We start from the raw sequence: 24,649 nt of genomic DNA, 5'->3' as shown, positions 1-24,649 counted from the left end.
TGGTTATTATGCTGACTTGTTTGCATGGTTGCTTTGTAGTGTCACTGGTTATGTACTTAAGTGTGTTTTTTTTAGTGTCTGATAATGTTCTTTCCTTTCCATATTTAGTGCTGCTTTCAGGAGCTCTCGTAAGGTAGGTCTGGTACTAACGAATTCCCTCAGCATTTGCTTGTCTGAAAAGGATCTTATTTTTCCTTTGCTTATGTAGCTTAGTTTGGCCCAATATGAAATTCTGGGTTGGAATTTCTTATCTTTAAGAATGTTGTGGCTGGGTGCTGTGGCTCACACCTGTAATCCCAGCACTTTGGGAGGCCGAGGCGGGCAGATCATGAGGTCAGGAGATCGAGACCATCCTGGCTAACACGGTGAAACCCTGTCTCTACTAAAAATACAAAAAATTAGCCAAGCATGGTGGCGGGCGCCTGTAGTCCCAGCTACTCGGGAGCCTGAGGCAGGAGAATGGCGTAAGTAAACCCGGGAGGTGGAGCTTGCAGTGAGCCTAGATCGCGCCACTGCACTCCAGCCTGGGTGACAAGAGTGAGACTCCGTCTCAAAAAAAAAAAAAAGGAATGTTGAATATAGACCTCCAATCTCTTCTGACTCGTATAGTTTCTACTGAGAGGTCCATTGTTAGTCTGATGGGGCTTTCCTTTATAGGTGACATGTCCTTTCTCTCTAGCCACCTTTAACATTTTTTTCTTTCATTTCTACCTTGAAGAATCTGATGATTCTGTTTTTTGGAGATGATCTTTTTGTGAAATATTTTGTGGGAGTTCTCTTTATTTCCTGAATTTGAATGTTGACTTCTCTAGCTAGGTTGGGGAAGTTCTCATGAATGATATCCTGAAATATGTTTTCCAAGTTGCTGCCTTTCTCCCCATATCTTTCAGGGATACCAATGAATCATATATTTAGTCTCTTTATATAATTTCATATTTCTTGGGGGTTTTGTTTGTTCCTTTTCATTCTTTTGTCTTTATTCTTGTCTGTCTTCTTATTTCAGAAAGCCAATCTTCAAGCGCTGAGATTCTTTTCTCAGCTTGGTCTGTTCTACTGTTAATACTTGCGATTGCATTATGAAATTTTTTTTTTTTTTTTGAGACAGAGTAGTGACACGATCTCAGCTCACTGCAACCTCTGCTTCCTGGGTTCAAGCGATTCTCCTGCCTCAGCCTCCTGAGTTGCTGGGATTGCAGGTGCCTGCCACTACACCCATCTGATTTTTTGTATTTTTCGTAGAGACGGGGTTTCACCATGTTGACCAGGCTGGTCTTGAACCCCTGACCTCATGATTCGCCTGTCTTGGCCTCCCAAAGTGTTGAGATTACAGGTGTGAGCCACTGCGCCCGGCCAGGAAATTCTTATAGAGTGTTTTTTAGCTGTATGAGGTCGTTTATATTCTTTTCTATACTGGCTATTTTGTCTGTCAGCTCTGTATCGTTTTATTGTGGGTAGCTTCCTTACATTGGGTTTCAACATTCTCCTGAATCTCAATGATTTTCATTCCTATCCATATTCTGAATTCTGTTTCTGTCATTTCAACCATCTCAGTCCAGTTCAGAACCCTTGCCGGAGAGCTAGTGCAGTCGTTTGTTTTAGAGGAAAGAAGATGCTCTGGCTTTTTGAGTCATCAGAGTTCTTGTGTTGGTGCTTTGTCATCTTTGTGGGCTGATGTTCCTTCAGTCTTTGAAGTTGCTGGTTTTTTTTTTTTTTTTTTAATCCTATATGATGACCTTGGATGTTTGTGGTACAAGGTGGGTTCAGTTAACTGGCTTCATTACTGGAGGGGCCAGGGCTCATCTCAGGACTCCCGGAGTACATGGGTCCTCCAACTCTGGGGGACTGGCCTTGGGCCCCAGCTTTGTTCTCTGGTTCTTTAAGGTTAGGAACCTGCTGCACTGGAGGGGCCGAGGTGCTCCTGGACCTCTGGTCACAATACTCCCGTGGGTTGTGCCAGCCAAAGTGTAGGGGGTGGCAGTGGAATCAATTCTTGTTCGCATGTGCCAGTAGCAGTGGCAGCAAGGCCACAGGGTGCTGGCCTCCATGTGGGCATTGGCAGCAACAGTGGCAGTAAGGCCAGGGCGGGGGGCTGCTGGTACACATGCACTGGTGGTGGTGTTAGCACAGGGGAAGGGTGCTGGTGGGTGCAGGACTGGGTGTGCCCTCTGTGCACGTTCATGCTGGCTTCAGTGGCCGGTAAGGGGTGGGGGTGGGTCCTCTGTTTTCTCTGCCTAGTTTCATGTTGGTGCAGGGGCTCAGTGCTGGTGGGGATGGCACTGGTGGGCTCTGTACCTGCCAGTGCTCCCTTGACAATGGCCATGGAGGGATAGGCAGGGTGTACTCACGCTGGCTGCAGTGGCATGGGAGGGTGCTTGCACGCATGTGTGCTGGCAGGGAAGGGAAAACAAGGTACACCTGTGCACACGTGTGGGCAAAGCATTTGGGGGGTGGCCATGGGCGAGTGCCTGCAGGCAAAGCAGCATGGAGCAGCCTTCGGTGGGAGGAGGGTATTGGCAGGCTCGTGCTTTTCCACGGGGATCACTGTGGTTGGAGCACTCTGCCTGTCAGCACCTTGTCAGTGCAGGAGCTGGTATGTGGCCCCCGCTGGCAGTACTGCAAGCATCCTGGCCAGGCTGGAGCCCCATGAGAGACCAGCAGACTGAGGGTACTCAGGTCACACCACCCCCACCTTATGGGCAAGACTGCCCTGCAGAGTTCAGGTCTGGCAGTTCCTCTAGGGCTAAAGTCTCCTATGGGAGCAAGTCGAGCCTTGGGGGATGGGCACTCCTGGCCCTGTTGCACTACAGATGCTCCAGCACCAAAACCTCTGAGCTCTGCCCTGGCTGGAGTTCTGCCCCTACCACTTCTCTAAGCAGCTTTCCCTGCCAGCTCAAGTGTCCTTGGTGGTTGAGGGGTGTCCCTGTGGTGGAGGAGTCTCCTTCTGCAGGGATTCCAGAGTCCCCTGGTGAGAGTGGGTTGCTGCTTCCCTGTTCAACTCAACTGCCTCTTCAGGAGTCACTGGGGGCCAGGAAAAAGTCCCGGTGCGTGGTAGCCCTGTGCAGGGTTCCTTACTTCTTCCCTCGTCAGTTCAGCATCTGTGTCTTCCCTCTGTCAGCACTCAGTGCTTTCCCTCTGAAGATCTGCTAAGAGTGTGCCAGTCATCCTGATCCTCTGGGAGATGTTCCTACTGGCTGCAGCTAGTTGGCCATCTTGGAGCCCCTTCCCTGTGGCTTTTCATGATTTCTAATAATTACATTGATGTTACATTCTGTGGGCTGTTCTTATTGAAATGTATAAATTTAACAAATCAGTTGTTGGTGTAAACTTGCTGATATTTTGTTTAGGATGTTTGTATCTATGAGTAAGATTGGTTTGTAATTTTCTTATATAGCTGTTGTCTGGATTTCATATCAAGGTGATTCTAGCCTTATAAAATCAATTGGGGAGTTTATATAATCTATTTAATCTCTGTGTTAATTGAAGTTGTGTCTAATATTTCACCCCAATGTTTATTTCTTTATTTTTTCATGTTTTTTTTTCTGTTTGTGTATTTCGTTTTTATTTTTTTGAGACAGGGACTTACTCTGTCATCCAGACTGGAGTGCAGTGGTGTGATCACTGTTCACCGCAGCCTTAACCTCCTGGGCTCAAGCAGTCCTCCCACCTTAGCCTCTCAAGTAGCTGGGACTACAGGCGCATGTCACCATCCCTAGCTAATTTTTAAATTTTTTTTGTAGAGACGGGGTCTCACCTTGTTGCCCAGGCTGGTCTTGAACTCATGGGCTCAAATGATCTTCTTTCTTGGCTTCCAAAAGTGCTAGGATTACAGGCGTGAGCCACTGTGGCTGGCCTCAGTGTATTTTTAAAGACTCATTTCTAGGCCAGACTTGGTGGGTCATGCCTGTAATCCCAGCACTTTGCGAGGCTGAGGTAGATGGATCACTTGAAGTCGAGAGTTTGAGACCATCCTGACCAACATAGTGACACCGTTTCTACTAAAAATACAAAAACTAGCTGGGTGTGGTGGCAGACGCCTGTAATCCCAGCTACTCAGGAGGCCGAGGCAGGAGAATCGCTTGAACCTAGGAGGAGGAGGTTGCAGTGAGTGGAGATCATGCCGCTGCATTCCAGCCTGGGCCACAGAGCAAGACTTCATCTCAAAAAAATAAAAAGACTCATTTCTTAGCTTTTTAAACTTTGTTTTCTGTTTTGTTAATTTTGTTGTTACATTTTCTTTCCTTGGGTTTATTCTGCTATGCATTTTTCCCCTAACTTTTTAATGTTACTTATTTATTTATTTTTTGAGACGGAGTTTCACTCTTGTCGCCCAGGCTGGAATACAGTGGCGTGATCTCAGCTCACTGCAACATTTGCCTCCCGAGTTCAAGTGAGTCTCCTGCCTCAGCCACCCAAGTAGCTGGGATTACAGGCGCTCGCCACCATGCCCGGCTAATTTTTGTATTTTTAGTAGAGATGGGATTTCACCATTTTGGCCAGGCTGGTCTTGAACTCCTGACCTCAGGTGATCCACCTGCTTCGGCCTCCCAAAGTGCTGGGATTACAGGCATGAACCACCGTGCCTGGCCTTAATCTTATGTTTAAGTGTGGAAAAATGTACATAACATAAACGTTACCATCTTAACTGTTCCTAAGTGTGTAGTTCAGTAGTATTAAGTACATTCACCTTGTTGTGTAACCAATCTACAGAACTCCCTTCATCTCAAAAAACTGAAACCCTTTACTCATTAAACTAGAACTTCCCATTCCTCCATGTTCCCAGCCACTGGAAACCACCATTCTACTTTCTGTTTCTATGAACTTGACTACCCTGGATACCTCAAATAAGTGGCGTCATACAGTATTTGTCTTTTTATAACTGGCTTGTTTCCGTTAGTGTAATGTCTTCAAGGTTAATCCACATTGCAGCATATGTCAGAATTTCCTTCCTTTTAAAGGCTGAATAATATTCTGTTATTTGGGTAAACCACATTTTCTTTATCCATTCAGGACATTTGGGTTACTTTCACCTTTTGGTTATTGTAAATAATGCTGCCGTGAACATGGGTGTGCAGATACCACTTCAAGACCCTGCTTTCAGTTCTTTTGCATATGTACCTAGAAGTAGGGTTGCTGGATCATATGGTAATTCTATATGTAATATGTTGAGGAACTGTTTTACTGTTTTCCATAGGTATATGCACTATTTTACTTTCCCATCAGTAGTGCACAAGGGTTCCAATTTCTCCATATCCTCATTTACGTTTGTTATTTTGTGTCTTTTTTTTTATTTTTTTGAGACAGAGTCTCACTCTGTTGCCCAGGCTTGAATGCAGTAGTGTGATCTGGGCTCACCGCAACCTCCGCCTCCCGGGTTCAAGCGATTCTGCTGCCTTGGCCTCCCTAGTAGCTGGGACTACTGGCACCTGCCACCATGTCTGGCTAATTTTTGTATTTTTAGTAGAGATGGGGTTTCACCATGTTGGCCAGGCTGGTCTTGAACTCCTGACCTCAAGTGATCTGCCTGCCTCGGCCTCCCAAAATGTTGGGATTACAGGCATGAGCCACTGCGTCTGGCCTTATTTCATGTCTCTTTTTGATAGTAGCCATCCTAATGAGTGTTAGGTGGTTTTATGACTTTTTGGGTTTTTTTAATAGAGGTTTTTGCTCTGTCATGCAGACTAGAGTACAGTATCATGAGCATAGCTCACTGCATCTTCGAACTCTTGGACTCTAGCAATCTTCCTGCCTTAGCCTACCCAAAGTGCTGGGATTATAAGTGGAAGCCACTGTACCTAGCACGTTTTCTGACTTCTAGAGTTATATTTAAGCTCATCAGTTTTGAATATTTCATTTGATTGTAAGTATTCAAAGTTATAAATTTATTAAATGCTGCTTTAATTGTATCCTACAAGTTTCAATAATTGGCTTTTTATTTTTCAATTCCATATTTCCATATAATGTTTTCAATTATGATTTCTCCTTTCACCTAGAGTGTTTCATATGAATATGAAACATGTTATGGTTTATATGTTACCAGTAATTTCAAATTTGAACTTAGCTTTATGACCTTGAACATATTTATTAGTTATTTATTGTTATGTTATAAATTATTCCCAAATGTAGCCGTTTTGTACAACAAACATTTATTATCACATAAAGTTTCTGTCCATCTGAAATCCATTAGTGGCTGAACTGAGTGTTTCTGGCTCAGAGTCTTTCATGAAGCTGCAGTGACAGTCTTGGCTGGGTCTGTAGTAATCTGAAGGCTTGACTGGGGGTAGAGCATTTGCTTCCAAGTAAATTCACTTACATAGCTTTTGGCAGGAGGCCTCAGTTCTTTGCTGGCCATTTGTAAGAGGTCTCAGTTCCTTTCTACTTGGGCTTCTCCATCTGGCTGCTTGTAATGTGGCAGCTGACGTCTCCCAGAGTGAGTGATCTGAGAGAATCAAAAGCCACATTCTTTCATGATCCTTAGAAGTTACATACCTTCCTGCTTGCCGTATAATATTGGTTATGCAGAACAACCCGAATACCAGATGAGAGAGGATGACACACGGGTGTGGATATCAGAATGTAGGAATACTTGCAGACCATCTTGGAGTCTGGCTACCATAAGCATACAGTCCATTTTTATAAAGTTTTCATGTCTTCTTGAAAATGATATGTAGTCCCAAGTTCTTGAGTGTGATTTTTACATAGGAGTTTGATCAAGTTTATTAAGCAGTTCAACTCTTCTAAATTCTGATTCTTTTTTGTCTGCTAGATCTTACTACTGAGAAAGGTAAGTTAGGAAATCTTTCACTGAATTAGTATGTTTATGCTTTTTTCTTGCAGATGTGTCAGTTTTGTGTGTGTGTTATTAGGTGCATAGAGGCTTACAATATCTTACAGTTGATTTGAGTCCTGTATCATCATGTAGTGCCCCTCTTGATCTCTAGTCCTTTTTATCTTAGTCCACTCCAGTTTTCTCTTGTTTCTATTTGCCTGATAGATCTTTTTCCATTTCTTAACTATCAATATTTCTGTGCCTGTATGCTTTATGTTTGTCTCTTATAAACAGTTCATGGGAAACCAGTCTGATGGTTTTTTTTTCTTCTGACTGGAGAGTTTAGTTCATTTACATTCATTGTGATGACTGACATCTTTGGATTCCTTTCTGCCATTTTCTTTTTAAAATTTAATCTAATTATTATTATTTTTTTGAAACAGGGTTCTTTCTCTGTTGCCCTAACTTGAGTCCAGTGGTGTGATCATGGCTCACTGCAACCTCTGTCTCCTGGGCTCAAGTGATCCTCCCAGCTCAGCCTCCTAAGTAGCTGGAACTATAGGCATGTGCCATCTTGTCTAGATAATTAAAAAACATTTTTTTTTTTTGTAGGGACAGCATCTTACTGTGTTTCCCAGGGGTTAGTCTTGAACTCCTGAGCTCAAGCGATCCACCTGCCTCAGCTTCCCAAAGTGTTGTGATTACAGGTGTGAACCACCACACCCAGCTCTGCCATTTTCTTATGTGCCTTTTATTCAACTGTTTCATTTTTTTACCCCTTGAGTCTCAGAATTTACCTCTGGGTTCATTTTACTTCTGCTTGAAGCATGTTCTTTAGAATTTCTTTTGATGAGGGTCTGTTGCAGTAATTGCTCTTACTTTCCTTTCTTTGAAAATACAGGGCCAGCGCGGTGGCTCACGCCTGTAATCCCAACACTTTGGGAGGCCGAGGCGGGCGGATCACAAGGTCAGGAGATCAAGACCATCCTGGCTAACACGGTGAAACCCCTATCTCTACTAAAAATACAAAAAATAGCCAGGCGTGGTGGTGGGCGTCTGTAGTCCCAGCTACTCAGTAGGTTGAGGCAGGAGAATGGCGTGAACCCGGGAGGCGGAGGTTGCAGTGGGCTGAGATTGTGCCACTGCACTCCAGCCTGGGTGAAAGAGCAAGACTCTGTCTCAAAAAAAAAAAAAAAAAAAAAAGGAAAGAAAATACAGTAGTCTCCCCGCGCCCCCCCAACCACTTATCAGCAGTTTTGCTTTCCATGGTTTGTTGCCCACAGTCAACTGCAGTCTGAAAATGTTAAATGGAAAATTCCAGAAATAAACAATTCATAAGTTTAAAATTGCATGCTGTTTTGAGTAGTATGATGAAATCTCACACAGTCCTGCTTCGTCTTACTTGGGATGCGAATCATCCCTTTGTCCAGTGTATCCACACTGTGTATGGTACCTGCCTGTTAGTCACTTAGTAGCCATCTCATTTATCAGATTGACTGTCATGATATTGTAGTGCTGTGTTCAATTAACCCTTATTTTATATAGTAATGGCCCCAAGGAGGAGGAGCAGTGACGCTGGCATATTGTTATAATTGTTCTTTTTTTAAAATTAGTTATTATTGTCGATCTCTTACTGTGTCTTATAAATTAAACTTTTTTTTAGGCATCTATGTGTAGGAAAAAACATAGTATATATATAGGGTTCAGTACTATCCCTGGATTCAGGCATCCACTGGGGCTCTTGGAACTTATGCCCCATGGATAAGGGGAGACTACTGTATCTTTATTTCTCCCTTATTCTTGACTGATAGTTTTGCTGGATATATAGAATTCTGGACAGTTATGTTTCCCTCAGTATGTTAAAGATACTATTTCACTATCTGTCTGCTATCATAGCCATTGAGAATTCAGTTGACATAATTGCCTTTATTTTATAGGTGATATTTTCTCTGCAGTTGTTTTTTTAGGTCTCCTTTTTGTTGTTTGTTCTGTAGTTTCACCAAAATGTTTGTAGGTATATGGATCTCTATTCTGCTTTGAGTTTTTGGACTTCTTGGGACTGACATTTGTTGTTGTCTAACAGTTCTAAAAAGCCATTACCTTCTCAAATATTGTTTCTTTTCTGTATTTCTATTAGTTTTCTTCTGGAACTACAATTAGATGTATGTAATATTGTTTGAGGCTGAGCCAAGTGGTGTACTGTGATTAAGTTTACTTTCTGGTACAACTTTTTGTGTCTCCTAAATGTAATGTCTCATTTAGCCTCATTTTTTTCATTTGCTTCAGTTTTTATGTAGCTATTGTTATTTCTTTACATCATTAACACGTTCTCAGTACAGTTTTTCACATAGGGTCAAACCTGTTAATCTGTTCAGTGTGACCATTTTCCTTGAGGATTTCCTCCCATGCTAGTGTTTAGAATTGGCTGCTTGCTATGCCAGGTGTGCAGCTATCATCCTGTGTTCTCCCTTCAGCATCATTTTGGAAATTCCTATTGCTTGTCTCCTGTGTTGATTTCCTTGTTTTGTGGATCTCATTCATTTACAACACACCTTCCACTAGCTTGCTGGAAAAAAAAAAAAGTACAAAGGAGATAAATTTTGAGACCTTGAATGTTTGAGAATGTCTTTATTCTACCTTTTTTGAAAAAAAAATTGATAATTTGTCTAGGTCTTAAGTTCTAATATGAAATAATTTTTTTCTCAGAATTTGGAAAGAATTTCTCCATTGCCTTTTAGTTTATCACTGAGATTATTGCTAACCCCAATGCCATTCTGGTTTCTGTTATGTTGTCATCAATCTGTTTATTTTTTCTTTTCTAGAATCCTTGGAATTTTTTTTTATTTGTCCTTGCTGTTCTGCAGTTCAATAATAACATGTTGGGATACCAAATGGGTCTTACTTAGTTTAGAGACTCTTCAAGTCTGGAAAACTTCTTGTATTATTCTCTGGCAACGTCTTCCTATCTTATTTATTAATTTTTTTCTTTTTTTCACATGTTGGAATTGATTACTCATGTAACGTTTTACATTTTTTTCTTTCATGGTCTTTCTTTTGTTCTTTTTTTGTAGAAAATATCTTGACTTTATCTTCCAACTCTTTAATGTTTTCTTTCTTTCTTTCTTTCTTTTTTCTTGAGACAGAGTCTGGCTCTGTCGCCCAGGCTGGAGTGCAATGGCACGATCTCAGCACTCTGCAACCTCCACCTCCCGGGTTCAAGTGATTCTCCTGCCTCAGCCTCCTGAGTAGCTAGGATTACAGGTGCCTACCACCACACCTCGCTAATTTTTGTATTTTTAGTAGAGACAAAGTTTCACTATGTTGGCCAGGCTGGTCTCGAACTCCTGACCTCAGGTGATCCACCCACCTGGGCTTCTCAAAGTGCTGAGATTATAGGTGTGAGCCACTGCACCTGGCCTGCTCTCTTTATTTTAAAAATAGCATTCTTTAGTTTTTTTTTTTTTTTTTTTTGAGTCAGCGTCTCGCTCTGTTGCCCAGGCTGGAGTGCAGTGGTGCAATCTCGGCTCACTGCAAGCTCCGCCTCCCAGGTTCACGCAATTCTCCTGCCTCAGCCTCCTGAGTAGCTGGGACTACAGGCTAATTTTTTTTTTTTTTTGTATTTTTAGTAGAGACGGGATTTCACCGTGTTAGCCAGGATGGTCTCAATCTCCTGATGTCGTGATATGCCCACCTTGGCCTCCCAAAGTGCTGGGATCAGAGGCAACATTCTTTAAAATTTTAAGTATTTTTTAAGATACTAATAATTTACCTTATTTTGAAGTTTTCTTCTCATTCTTCATTATCTTTTTTCTCAAAATTAATTGTGTGTACTTGGTTCTTTTTCTTTCATGTTAATAAGGTTTCCTTATACCTGGTGATTCTGAGCTGTTTTCACTTTAAATATCTAAGTTTTGTTTGTTTGTTTTTTGAGACAGAGTCTCATTCTCTCGCCCAAGCTAGAGTGCAGTGGCATGATCTCAGCTCACTGCAACCTCCACTTCCCAGGTTCAAGAAATTCTTGTGCCTCAGCCTCTCAAGTAGCTGGGATTACAGGCATGTGCCACCATGCATGGCTAAATTTTGTATTTTTAGTAGAGATGAGGTTTCACCATATTGGCCAGGCTGGTCTGAAACTCCTGTCCTCAAGTGATCGGCCTGCCTCGGCCTCTCAAAGTGCTGGGATTACAGCATGAGTCATTGCGCCTGGCCTACTCTTAGATCTTAAATGTTTTACACAGACACATACACACACATACACACGGTAACTGTGACGATGGATGTGTCAGTTGATCGTGGTAATCATTTCAGAATGTATACATCTATTAAATTATCATGTAGACCTTAAATTATTATTTTTGTCAATTATACCTCAAGCTGGAAAAAAATGCAGATCTACTCTTAAATGTGAGATAATTGGAAGCTCATGTGCATGGGCTAGGGTAAGTTGGTGGAGAACTAACTTTATTGTTGGAGGCTTTCTAAATGTATGTCTTTTCTTTGAACATTAGTTTGTTCCAGAAAATATTGCGTGGTTGGTTGCCTGGGAAGATATATGTCTGATTTTCGGACTTGGAAGCAAGATAAAGGAAAGAGGCTGCTGGTTTATGGTATAGAGATTTTCACTCGTTAAGGAAGTAACAAAGTAAGGAAGTAGGATTATTGTAGAAATATTATTTTACAGTTCAAGTTTGTAAAACACAGGTGAAGGTAATCGTTGGTGGGTCTCTTCCTCTGAGATCACCAAATTATCTGTAGACTGGTTGGTAGACTTGCAGAGACCACTTGTTCTTGGACAACAGTTAGAAGCATACTGCCCTAAGCAGTAAAAAGGTGATTGTTGAGGGCAGCAAGAGGCGGTGTAACATACCAGTTCATTTTTCTTTTCTTAGAAAGCATGTACTAATTGCCTTTTAAAACTCCTGACCATAGGGGATAAAACGATTACAAGAAAGATACCTTCCCTGCTCCCATGGAATTTACATTCTAGCACAACAGTGGATATTAAACAACGTATCATCTGGTTATGTAATTACAGTAATAAGAATCATGTAGGAGAGGTCAAGGAAGCTTACTGCTGTGGGGTTCAGGATGGCATCTCTGAAAGTATGAATAAGGAAAGTGGTGGGAGAATAAAAGGAGAGTGGCAGAGACTCAGACTGAGAGATTAATTGAGATAATGACAATTGTGGGATTCAATGAGGTGTATAATGTGTTTAGTGCCTGGTACTTGTGCTCAGTAAGTGCTAATTAGTAGTTGTTTATAGCAATACTGTTATCTTGGATGATCAAATAGAAGATCCCTAGCAAGTAATTTTATAAAGACAAAAATTTCGTGTCAACTCTGTAATAAAACAATATATCCTTAGAATCAGTTATCACTTAAAATCCTTATTTTATAGAAATTTTTGTGTTTCAAAAGTATAGCTAGGGCAAGTCCCCCTTCAGGGTGGATACTTAAAGGAGATGAAATCACTTCATAAAGGTGTCTGCACTCCCATGTTCATTGCAGTGTTATTTACAAGGTAGCCAAGATATGGAAACAACCTAAATGTCTGTTGATGGCAAATTGATAAAGAAAATGTGTGTGTATGTGTGTGTTTATACAATGGAACGTTATTCAGCCTTTAAAAAGAAGGATATTCTGTCATTTGCCACAACATGGTTGGACCTTATGCTAAGTGAAATAGACCACGCACAAAAAGAAAAATACTATATAATCTCACTTATATGTGGAATGTTTTTAAAAAGTCAAGTATACGGAGACAGAGAATAAAACAGTGGTTACCTTGGGCAGGAGGAGGAAGGAAATGGGGTTATATAGATAATAAAATAGCAGATATATAGAATGAAGAAGTCTGGAGAGCTTATGTATAACATGAAGACTATAGTTAATAAAACAAAACTGTATTAAGGATTTTTATTAAGTAATTTAGCTGCTTGTAACACTTACACACACACACACACATAGTAACTATGATAGATGTTTTCACTGTAGTAACCATTTTGCTGTCTATACACATCCCAAGATATCAGCTTATAAATCTCATATACACAGATTTTTTTTTTTAAAGGTATTGTTGGGGCAGGGATCAGGCTTAACTTTGTGGTTGTATCTGTAGTACCCAGCACAGTGCCTGACACATAGAAGGTGTTAGTCTTGTTTTTTTTTTTTTTAAGTATCTGAAATGCTTACCAGAAATTCTGTTCTTTCAGATGAGAGACATCTATGTGATTTTAGGTATTACTAAAAGAAATATTCTTCCTTTTTTCTTACTACAGTGTTGGTAGTGGTGCTCTTTCTTCAGGGACATCATTGATGGCCTTTTAGTTAGAATTTAAATGTTATCCTTTCTGTAGCCAGCAGGGATCTGTTGGGATAAAGTCTTATTTTTCTTTTCTTGGGAGTAATTGGTGCTTTCTAACTTTTCAGCACTTAGACTCACAATGTATTAGTTATCTATTGCTGCAAAACACATTACTTCAAAACTTAGCAGTTTAAAACAACAGACATGTATTATCCCACAGTTTCTATGGGTCAGGAAGATAGGAGTACCTTAGCTGGATGCCTCTGGAGCACGGTCTCTTGAGGTTGCAGTCAAGCTGTTGGCTGGGGCTATATCATCTGAAAGCTTTACTGGGGCAGGGGATGATGTACTTCCAAGTTCACTCCCATGGTTGTTGGGAGGAGGACTTAATTCCGTTTCTTGTGGGCTTCTTCCTGGTTTATGTTTGTTACCTGGTGTCTAGAGCTGATGTATTGGGCACTTCCCCTCTAGCATGGTTATTTTCTTTGTTTTTTCTCTCATTTAGGTGAAAACTTAGGTGAATTTTAATGTAAACCCTACCCCCATTATGGTCTAAGGGGCCTTTTAGAAAATGAGTAGAATGTACACAGAGGCAAAAATTTTAGCCTGTGACCTTTTGAAGAATTTTCTAAGTGAAACTAGAAACAAATTAACCATTGTTCACAGAGTGCTTTGCTTAATGTTATGCCTTCTTTTGCTAAATCCTCTTGTTTGTTGAAATCTTACATCTTAAGTTGCTGATAGTTTGTTAATAGAGATCATAATTAAAAGGTGGTTATATTTCTTCATGCAGTTTAGCTTTACATTTCTTCCATTATACCCAAAGATTTCTATAATATAGCAAGAAATGTTTTTAAAAAGTGTTTTTCCTCAATTGTGTGAAAGTAATGTATCTAACTGAAAAGAAGAGAAACTCATAAAAGTAAAAATTTTAAAAAATCATCTTATTCTTACCTCTCAAATACAATGACCTCATATTTTAAATTTTGCTCAAGGTTTTTTTCCTCCTCATTCTAGGCATAATTATTTTCTTACATGTGTTTCAGTATTACTTTTTTTGTGAAAAATGTGGTTACAAATGTGGTCTAATTTCATTTTGCACTTTAAAAATTATTAATGAGGCCGGAAATGAGGCCGGGCACCGTGGCTCATGCCTGTAATCCCAGCACTTTGGGAGGCCAAGGTGGGCAGATCACGAGGTCAGGAGTTCGAGACCATCCTGGGTAACACAGTGAAACCCTGTCTCTACTAAAAATACAAAAAATTAGCCGGGCGTGGTGGCAGGCGCCTGTAGTCCCAGCTACTCAGGAGGCTAAGGCAGGAGAATGGCATGAACCCGGGAGGCGGAGCTTGCAGTGAACCGAGATCGCGCCACTGTACTCCAGCCTGGGCGATAGAGCGAGACTCTGTCTCAAAAAAAAAAAAAAATTATTAATGAGATGGTCATATTTTTATGTATTTACTGATCACTGATCTTTGAATTGCCCCTTGTTTCTTGAAGTTTTTCCAATAAATATTCTTATTAATAGACAAGACAACCTGATCTGTTAGTTATGTAAACTTTTTGGTAGCTAATTGTATGTGCATTCTTTTACCTCCTGTTTGTTTCTTTATTAGCAGTGTCTTTTTGTTATAGAATTTATACATTTTCTTGTAAGCAAATATCAGTGTTTTTATTATAGGTGCTGTATGTTTGTCTTGCTTAGGAAAATCTTTATTACTCCAATATTATTAAATTATTCTTTAGTATTTGTCCTAATAGCTTTATGGCTTTGTTTTTTTTAAATCACACACACACACTCACACACACACATGCACACACACACTCTTTGAGACGGGTCTCGTTCTATCACCCAAGCTGGAGTGCTGTGGCGCAATTATGGCTCACTGCAGCCTCAACCTCCTGGGCTCAAGATATCCTCCCACCTCAGCCTCCCAAGTAGCTGGGACTACAGGTGCATACCACCACCCCCAGCTAATTTTTAAATGGTTTTTTTGTAGAAACAGGGTCTCACTTTGTTGCCCAGGCTGGTCTGAAACTCCTGGGCTCAAGTGGTCATCCTTCCTCAGCCTCCCCAAAGTGCTGGTTTTACAGGCATGAGCCACCACACCTGGCAGCACCCATATATTTTAAAATTTAGTATGAATTAGTCTTTTCTTTTTGATGTGGCATCATTGTATTGACTAATCCATTCTTTACCATTGATTTGAAATACCACCTTTATTATATTAAATTTCTGTGTGAATATGAATATCTTTTCTGTGATTGCAATTAATTTATACTTGTACAGATTGTGCTGTAAGAGCTTAACAGTATATTTCAGTACTTGGTCATGTCTCTTGTTCTTGTTTTTCTTTTCTTTTCTATTTTTTGTTTTGTTTTGTTTTGTTTTTTGAGACGGAGACTCGCTCTGTCGCCCAGGCTGGAGTGCAGTGGCGCAGTCTCGGCTCACTGCAAGCTCTGCCTCCCGGGTTCATGCCATTCTCCCGCCTCAGCCTCCCAAGTAGCTGGGACTACAGGCGCCTGCCACCACGCCCAGCTAATTTTTGTTGTATTTTTAGTAGAGACAGGGTTTCACCGTATTAGTCAGGATGATCTTGATTTCCTGACCTCGTGATCCGCCCACCTCGGCCTCCCAAAGTGCTGGGATTACAGGCTTGAGCCACTGCGCCTGGCCTTGTTCTTGTTTTTCAAAAATTTCTTTGGTATTCTCACAAGTTTATTCTTCCAAATTAACTTCAGAATCAGCTTACCATTTTAAATAAGCACCCCCCTTCTAAATCTATTATAACATCTCACTACTTCCTCTTCTATTCGTATTAGCTTAACTTAAGCTACCATCCTCTCTTGAGTAAGACTGTTTTCTAACATACAGCAACAAGAGGGTTCTTTTTAAAACATAAATCAGATTATGTCATTCCTTTGCTTAAATTCCTTCAGCGCCTTTTTCCCCTGTCTTTTGGTTATCTATTGCTGTATAATAAGCTACTCCAAAGCCTTGTAGCCTAAAAACAACCATTTTATTGTGCTCACAATTTTGGGGGGTCAGGAATTCATGACAGGTTCAGCTGGGCAGTTCTTCTGTTCCATATTGTGTTGCTGACACTGGAGAATCCCTTCCATTATGGCTTCTTCAGTCACGTGTCTGGCTCCTCAGTGCTTCTTGGCCTCTCTCTCCACAATGGCGTCCCATTCTTCAGAATCTCTGCATGTGGCCTCGGCTTCTCACAGCATGCTGATCTCAGAGTAGTCCCATTTTTTACATGACAACTGGCTTCTAGGAAGAGGGAAATAAAAACTGTCAGACCAATTAAGGACTATGGCCTGGAACTACACAGTGTGCCTTTAAGCCGTATTTTATTGGTCAGAATAGTCACTGGACCTGCTAGATGAAAGGAGGTAGAAAAATAAATTTCTTTTCCTAATGAGGGAGTGGCAAAATCTTATTGCAGGAAAGCATGTGGGATGAGAGATACTTGACAGTTGGAAAATATAATCCGTGACATCGTCAAATTCAAAATAAATTCAGAGTTCTTAAAATGGCCTATAAGGCTTTTCATGATCTGACTCCTGCTTCTTGAATCTCTGACCGCATCCCCTAGATTTTCCTCTTTGTTCCCTTTGGGTTAACCACATTGGCCCTCTTGCTAGGCTTTGAACATGCCACACCCAACATCAGATCCATTTTACTTGCAACTACTGCCATGAATGCTCTTCTTTAGATCTTTGCATGGGTCTTCCCGTTCTCATTCATTCATTCATTCATTCATTTTGAGACAGGGTCTCACTCTGTTGCCCAGACTGGAGTGCAGTGGCACGATCTGGGCTCAATGCAACCTCCACCTCCCGGGTTCAAGCAATTCTCCCACCTCAGCCTCCTGAGTAGCTGGGACTGCACGCATGTACCACCATGCCTGGCTAATTTTTGTATTTTTGGGTTTCACGAGGTTTCCCCATGTTGGCCAGGCTGGTCTCAAATTCCTGACCTCATGTGATCCGCCCGCCTCAGCCTCCCAAAGTGCTGGGATTAGAGGTGTGAACCACTAATCCCATGGCTGGTCTTCCCATTTTTTTACTTCATTTAGGTCTCTGCTCAAATGTCACATCTTCAGAGAGCTTCCCCTGAACACCTTATCTGATAAATTCTTGGTTACTTAGAACTCCTTAATCTTGATTTTTTTTTCCTTTTCATAGAATTTGGTGCTGTTAGTAGGAGCCTGGGGGGCCTAAGTACCACTTTTCTTCCTTCCCTGCCTGGCTTCTGAGCAAGTTGAGAAATGAGTAAAGGTGGAGGCCAAAATATATTTTAAAAATTCCTCTGACTAAAGGGAGATGAAGTAAAGGGAACAAAAGAAGTATCATGAAGATTCTCAGATGTCCGACATGGGAAACTGGGTAGATTGTGGTACTATTTACCAAGACAGGAAACATGGTAGGAAGATTATGAATTAAGCTTTGGAAATGTTGAGTTTGAAGTGCCTACAAGTTATCCATGTGGAGAAACCAAATGGACATTTGGATAACACATCTGAAGCTCAGGAGAGAAGTTTACATTACAGATTCAGGTTTGGTAGTTGTTCTAGTTTTCTATTGCTGTGTAACAAACTACCACAAACAGTAGCCTAAAACACACAAAATTACTATCTTACAATTTCTGTGGGTCGGAGTCAAGGCATTGCTTAGCTGTGTTCCCTGCTCAGGTTCTCATCAGCCTGAAATCAAGGTTTTGGTTGGGGCCTCAGTCTTATCTGAGGCTTGGGGTTCTCTTCCAGGCTCATTGGTTGTTGGCAGAAGGTTCAGGAATCTGGGGAGACAAGATTTTTGGGAGCACCAACCCAGATGTTTCCATTCCATGTGTCAGAGTCTTGTTCTTTCCTAGCCAGGCCCCTGATCTGGACGTAGGAGACCTGCTGCCTTTGGGAGTTCAACCTTTGAAGCCCAACACATACAGATTTAGATATCTAATCTGTCTGTCCATCCATCCATCCATCCATCCATCCAATCTGTATATCTCTGAGATATATAAGTGTAATAAATGGGCAATAATCAAGTGCTGGTTTTGGTCCTTAGGTTTCTCTGCCCTCCAGCTGCAGGAGAGGAGAATCTCTGTGTTTTCAGAGAGGTTCTCTGGCTTTCAAACTTAGTTTTCAATTGGAAGTTAATCAGCTTTTTTGTTGTTGTTTTTTCTTTGAAATCAACATCTGGGAGTGAGGAGCACTGGGCAAATGCAGTGCAGGCCCAGCACCAGCTTTGGCCAACCCCCACGGGGAGCCTGGAGCGAGAATGGGAGCCTGGGACAAGAATGGCTCTTCTGAGTTGCCCAGAATTGCAGTGGCTGATGTGTCCAGGCCTTCATATTGCCATATCAATTAGTCATTTGATGTGGGTTATCTTGGGAAGGATATGACCTTGAACAGGGTTGTTCCTTGTAGGTGAGGCAATCCCTGAAGGGGCTGACTGACAGCACTCCCAGCATTTAAGGTAAGTCCTTTTTTGAAGGAGGAACTGGGTAGCACCTCAGTGTCTACCACGATTTCTCTGTATCCACCAAATGGCCAATTTGTTTTTGTTTTTTATTATCATTATTCATTCATGGATTTAAGCATATATTTAGCAAACTTTCTGTTAAATTATGTGTATAGAAAAGGGCACAAATTGTAAATATACAGCTCAGTTAAATGTTCACAAAGTAAACACACCAGTGTAACCAGTATCCAGATCAAGAAATAAAACAATACTGTGAATCTAGGAGTCCTCCTCGTGTTTCCTTTCAGTCACTGTTTTCCAGGGATCTATCCTGACTTCTAAAATCATGGGATGAATTTAGCATGGTTTTGAAATTTATGTAACATCATACAATATGTCTTGTTCTGACTTCTGTCTGTCAGTATTGTATTTGTGAAATTAAGCTCACAATTGTAAGTCATTCTCTTGCTGTATATTTTTTCATGGTATGACTATACCAGTTTTTAAAAACCATTTCTGCTATTAACATTTGGATTGTTCCAGTTGTTGGGAATTATAAAACATGCTGCTGTAAAACATTGTTGTGCATGTCTTTTGGTGAACATATATACATTTCTGTTGGGTATATATCTAGTGAAATTGCTGAATGTGTGTGTGTGTGTTCAGTTTTAGCAGATAATGCCAGTTTCCAAGGTAAGTACTGAGTTACATGCCTACTAGTAGCTCCTAAGATTTCCAGTTGCTGTAATTTGCTCCTGTTTGTAGAAGACACAGCCTTTGAGGGCTTATCACTGAGAACTGTATTTACTAAGGTCTCCACTAGCAGATTCTGAACTCTTTTGTCCTCTCGAAGCTGCAAGGCTTTCAAATTCTGCTTTGCTTTTCAGAAGTTTTTGGTTTAGCCTTTTTACCCTCTTCCACTCACTGAGGCATTTGAGATTCCCTCACGTCTTCAGTTTTGCCAATCTAGTCCTCAGTGAACACCAGAATCTCTGATGGTTTCTTCTTCCATTAGAGGTACATTGCCTGGGAAAAAAGCCTTATTTCTCAATCTGTTTTCCTGACCAGAATCTGCAAATGCCCCAGGGGAAAAGCAGCTGCAGAAGATCCCCTTACCTCATTATAGCTCACTCTTTTTGGAATCCCTATTCCTTCAGTAGCTCTCTGAATTCTTCAAACAGGTGATTTTTATATTTCATCTTTTGTTAGAAATTAAGTTTGTGGTGGGAGCTATTGTTTTGCAGTAAATTATTCTATCCTACATGGAAACAGTAGTATGGATTTAAATATATTTCATATGTTTCAATAAATTGCCATCCTTAAGTGTTCAAATTATTACACTTTTGGCCAGTGGGGGCCTCTTTAAAATTCATTCCTAACCATTTTTGACTTGACCGTTATTAGTCAGTGCTGCTATCTGGTATGACAAGATGTTCCGGGGTCATTATGTCTTTTTTTTTTTTTTTTCCCCTCCAGACATAGAAGCAGCCATTTCCTAAAGGAGTCCAGATTCCTTTTACTGGGAAATGGTCGTTCAAGATTACAACTGAGTGAGGATTACTATGGGATTGGTCATTAGTCATTACTATGGGATTGGTCATTGTTTCTAGGCATTTTCATTGGACAGAAATAGAAATATGTTTTTTAAAGTACAAAATAAAATATCTTGACTTCATATAGATACTTCTATTTCAAATTCAAGACTACATTTCTTTACTTTACCATTACTTTTATTTCCCATGCTGAAAGTCTTGGGTTTTTAGAGGCACTAGGAGTCATAGAATTAAAATACCACAGAATTATTTAGTTCCTCTCTTTATACCATTAAATAATTAGATACATTTATACCATTAAAGAATTAGATATAGTTTTCAGTTGATTTGTTTATTTTTGATTTCTAGACTTCTTAAAATTTTAATTTTATGTTTATGTAAGTTACGTAGTTCTAAAATGAAATCTACAAAAACAATATGTATTCCATATAGAATATGGATTCTATCCTTTTCACTTCTACTTTATTTCTTTTTATTTCCTAAAGGCAACCACTAATTTTTTTGAGCATTTCATTCTTCTACTGTTTTGTTTTGTTTCTTAACATAAGAAACATATATTTCTATCTCCTCCCTCTTCTTAGATGAATGGAACATACTGTGTATATATTCTCCATCTTGTTTTTTTTTTAACTTAAAATGTGTCCTGGAGATTATTCTATCATTTAATGAATTTGGATTCATTTTTTGGTTTTACGTTACATTTTATACATGTCTTTTATTTAAGTGTCACTGTGTTCATGTTATTTGCTCTTTCAGCATATATAAATATATACACGTATATACATGTACACACACACATACACACACACACACACACACACACACACACACACATTTTTTGAGACAGAGTCTTGCTCTGTTGCCCAGGCTGGAGTGCAGTGGGGCTTAGCTCACTGCAGCCTCTGCCCCCTGGGTTGAAGCAATTATCATGCCTCAGCCTCCCAAGTAGCTGGGATTATAGGCACGCGCCACCATGGTCAACTAATTTTTTTGTATTTTAGTAGAGATGGAGTTTCAGCATGTTGGCCAGGCTGGTCTCGATTGCCTGCCTTGGCCTCAGCATATATTTTTGTATTTAGAAAGATTTATTCAGACCAGCGTTCATACTGTGTAATGATAAGGAATTTATTGTAGAAATTAGATTGTATACAGTTTTGAGGGGACTAAGTGAGGTGAGTATCTGGAATGGGGAATTGGAGGATCAAAGGAGTCCACTAACCAGATCGTCCAAATCAATGACAATGGGTAGATAAGTTGGAGCTGTTGGGGAAATCTGAGAAGTCAAATATATCCAGCCACTGAAGTGAGATTATGAAGGAGGAGCTTGAGGAGGGCACTGTGGGAAGCTCTTGCCATGTAAGGTTTGTCTTACAAAGCCCTGTAGGTTTGCACCCAAGCATCTGGTGGTAGGTTTGGGCTAGTATTGGTCAGCAGAGTGACCACTGGTCCAAAGAAAGAGCTGGACATGGAGTGAAAGAGAGAGAGAGTAAAAGCTGGAACTTTCTGGGTGCCTCTGTATCTGTCTCTCATTGTATGTTACTGTGAAACCTTCAGAATAATAGCTGCTGCTTCGCTTCCACATTTCAAACAAATTTTATACAGGTCGAGTATCCCATATCTGAAATGCTTGGGACCAGAAGTGTTTTGGATTTCACATATTTTTGGGTTCTAGAATATTTGCCTTTTACTCACCGTGATCATCCCTAATCTGAAATGAGCATTTCCTTTGAGAGTCATGTTGTTGATCAACAAGTTTGGATTTTAGAGTGTTGTAGGTTTCAGATTTTTCAATTAGGGATAGACAGCCTGTACAAATTACCCTTTAGACCAACTCTAACCCAGAACCATATAGTGAGTGGGATCTGGGAAAGTAGTTCCCAGCTTAACAGTTAACACACCACGCACCACCAGTACAATTTGTGTTTTTGTTCTGGTGGTTACCATTATATTAATACCTTTATATGGTATTCTAATTTCCTTCTCTTTTGGGGTGGAGGGGTATTATGTGTTGGTTTTTTACTCTGAGCAATATTGAAATGAACTAGAAACCTCCTTTCCTCATCTCCTTTTTCCCTAGCATTTTACTCTCAGTTAATAACAAGACAATCAAGAAACATATTCTACTATTTATATGCTCTCACCACCCTCCCTCTCCTCAATTTTGATAATTGTATCTATATTATCAAGTACATAAAGCAGTCACCTAATATACTTTCTCCCTTATTGCCACCATTCTCAGTTCTTTTAGAAAATACAGTGATGCTCCGGCTGGGCACGGTGGCTCACGCCTGTAATCCCAGCACTTTGGGGAGGCTGAGGTGGGTGGATTACCTGAGGTCAGGAGTTCAAGACCAGCCTGACCAACATGGTGAAACCCCGTCTCTACTAAAAATACAAAAAAATTAGCCAGGCAATGGTGGTGCATGCCTTTAATCCCAGCTACTAGGGAGGCTGAGGCAGGGGAATCACTTCAACCTTGGAAGCAGAGGTTATGGTGAGCTGAGATTACGCCACTGCACTCCAGCCTGGGTGACAGAGCAAGGCTCTGTCTCAAAAAAAAAAAAAAAAATACAGTGATGCTCCACATAATGACATTTTGGTCAGTGATGGACTGCATATGTAATGGGAGTCCCTCAGTATTATAATATGGTATCATTACCTTTTCTATGTTTAGATACACAAACACCATGTGTTCAAGTTGCCAAGAGTATTCAGTACAATAACATGCTGTACAGTTTTGTACCCTGTATACCATATAGCCTAGAGGCGTGGCAGGCTATACTATCTAGGATTGTATAAGTACACTCTGTGATGTTCACATGACAGTGGAATCATGTAAGGACACATTTCTCAGAACATACCCCATCACTAAATATATTTAATGATTCCTATTAATGTGGATGTCTTTCCAGTTATTCTGGTCATCTGAAGCATATTCTCTAGTATATCCTCCAGGAAAAGGAAAAGGGAACAAAATTTCCAGGGTTCTTGCCGTTTAGCGTAGTTTGTCATTGCTATAAAATTGTCTCTCAGTATCTGGGACATTGGTTCCAGGAACCTCCATGGACGGTGAAATCTGTAGATGCTCAAGTCCCTGATATGAAATGGTGTGGTATTTGCATATAGCCTACACACATCCTCCTGTGTACTTTAAATCATCCCTTGATTACTTATAATACTTAATACAATGTAATACTATATAAATAGTTGTTATACACTATTGTTTAGGGAATAATGATGAAAAGTCTGTACCTGTTCAGTACAGACATACTAAAACTTATTTTTTGATCTGCAGTTTGTTGAATGCATAGATGGAGAACTCATGGATTCAGAGGGCTGACTGTATTTGAATTCAGTTTGGCTAGATATAAAATCCTTGGTTTATGTTTTCTTTTTTTTATTATACTTTAAGTTCTAGGGTACATGTGCACAATGTGCAGGTTTGTTACATATGTATACATGTGCCATGTTGGTGTGCTGCACCCATTAACTCGTCATTTACATTAGGTATATCTCCTAATGCTATTCCTCCCCCCACCCCACGACAGGCCCCGGTGTGTGATGTTCCCCTTCCTGTGTGGTTTATGTTTTCTTTAAATATCTTAAATTTATTTTACTTTATTGTTTTCTGACATAAAATTTTGTCAAAGTCTGATGAGAGTCTAATTTTTGGGTTTTTTTGTATAAATAATGTCCTCTTTCTGCCTGTAAGTTCAAAAGATTTTTTTTTTCTTGTTCACAGAAGTTCAAAATATGTTCAGGTATTGGTCATTCTGGGTCACTTTTCCAGGTGTGTGGTATGCACATTAAAGATACAGTTTCAAGTTTTTAAAAATTTCAATAATAATTTCAGCAAAGTTTTCTTGAATTCTAGTTTCTAATATCCACTTTATTCCATTGGTTTGGTTTCTTTCTTTGGTGACTCCTGTTATATGTATGTTGAATCTTCTTTTTCTATCTTTTTTTGTCACTTTATTGTAAATTTTTATTATCTCGTATGTAATTTCTTTTTTATATTACAACTTTCCTCCTTAGTCCCCCCTTTTTTTTCAACATTTGTTTACTCTTAAAGCATTATCTTCTGTGTTAATTTACTCTTATGTATCTTCTGGTTAGTTTTCATTTCTGAAATGATTTATCTTCTAATTCTTTTTTGAGTTCTGTCAACTTATTTCTATCTGTAATTCTTACTTGTGTTATTCCACATCTTTTGTCATTTTCTTAATTTCTCTTGGCTCACTTTGAAATAATAATTTACAGTTTTCATCTGTTGGTGGATATGTCTTTTTGGATACTTTGATTTTCTGTTGTTTAGACCCTTATTTTTATGTTTTTCTGTTTCTTACTCCTTTTTCTTAATAATAACTTTACATATTATTTGACCATAGAACTTTTCTGTTGGCTTATTTTTATGTGAAATTAATTTTTCTGAATTGGTAGGAGGGATTTGTAGGCCAGGATAGCTTTGTAGCTTTATGGCTCTAGAGCTTATTCTTTTTTTATTTTCATGAAATAAAAAAAAAATGGTCTCATTCTTTCAGAGATCTCTTGTTCATCT

At 40.0% G+C, this 24,649-nt stretch overlaps 1 protein-coding gene across 7 annotated transcripts in view; it reads left to right on the top strand.

Annotated features, from left to right (window-relative positions):
* NF1 (neurofibromin 1) overlaps nucleotides 1–24,649 on the top strand; it is a 283,489-nt gene that overhangs the window by 33,437 nt on the left and 225,403 nt on the right. The gene's annotated exons all lie outside the window — the stretch shown is intronic.

This window comes from Pan troglodytes, chromosome 19, assembly GCF_028858775.2.
Source record: "Pan troglodytes isolate AG18354 chromosome 19, NHGRI_mPanTro3-v2.0_pri, whole genome shotgun sequence".
Classification (NCBI taxonomy): Eukaryota; Metazoa; Chordata; class Mammalia; order Primates; family Hominidae; genus Pan; species Pan troglodytes.
Note: the sequence above shows the minus strand (reverse complement) of the source record. Positions and strands in the feature narration are given on the sequence as shown.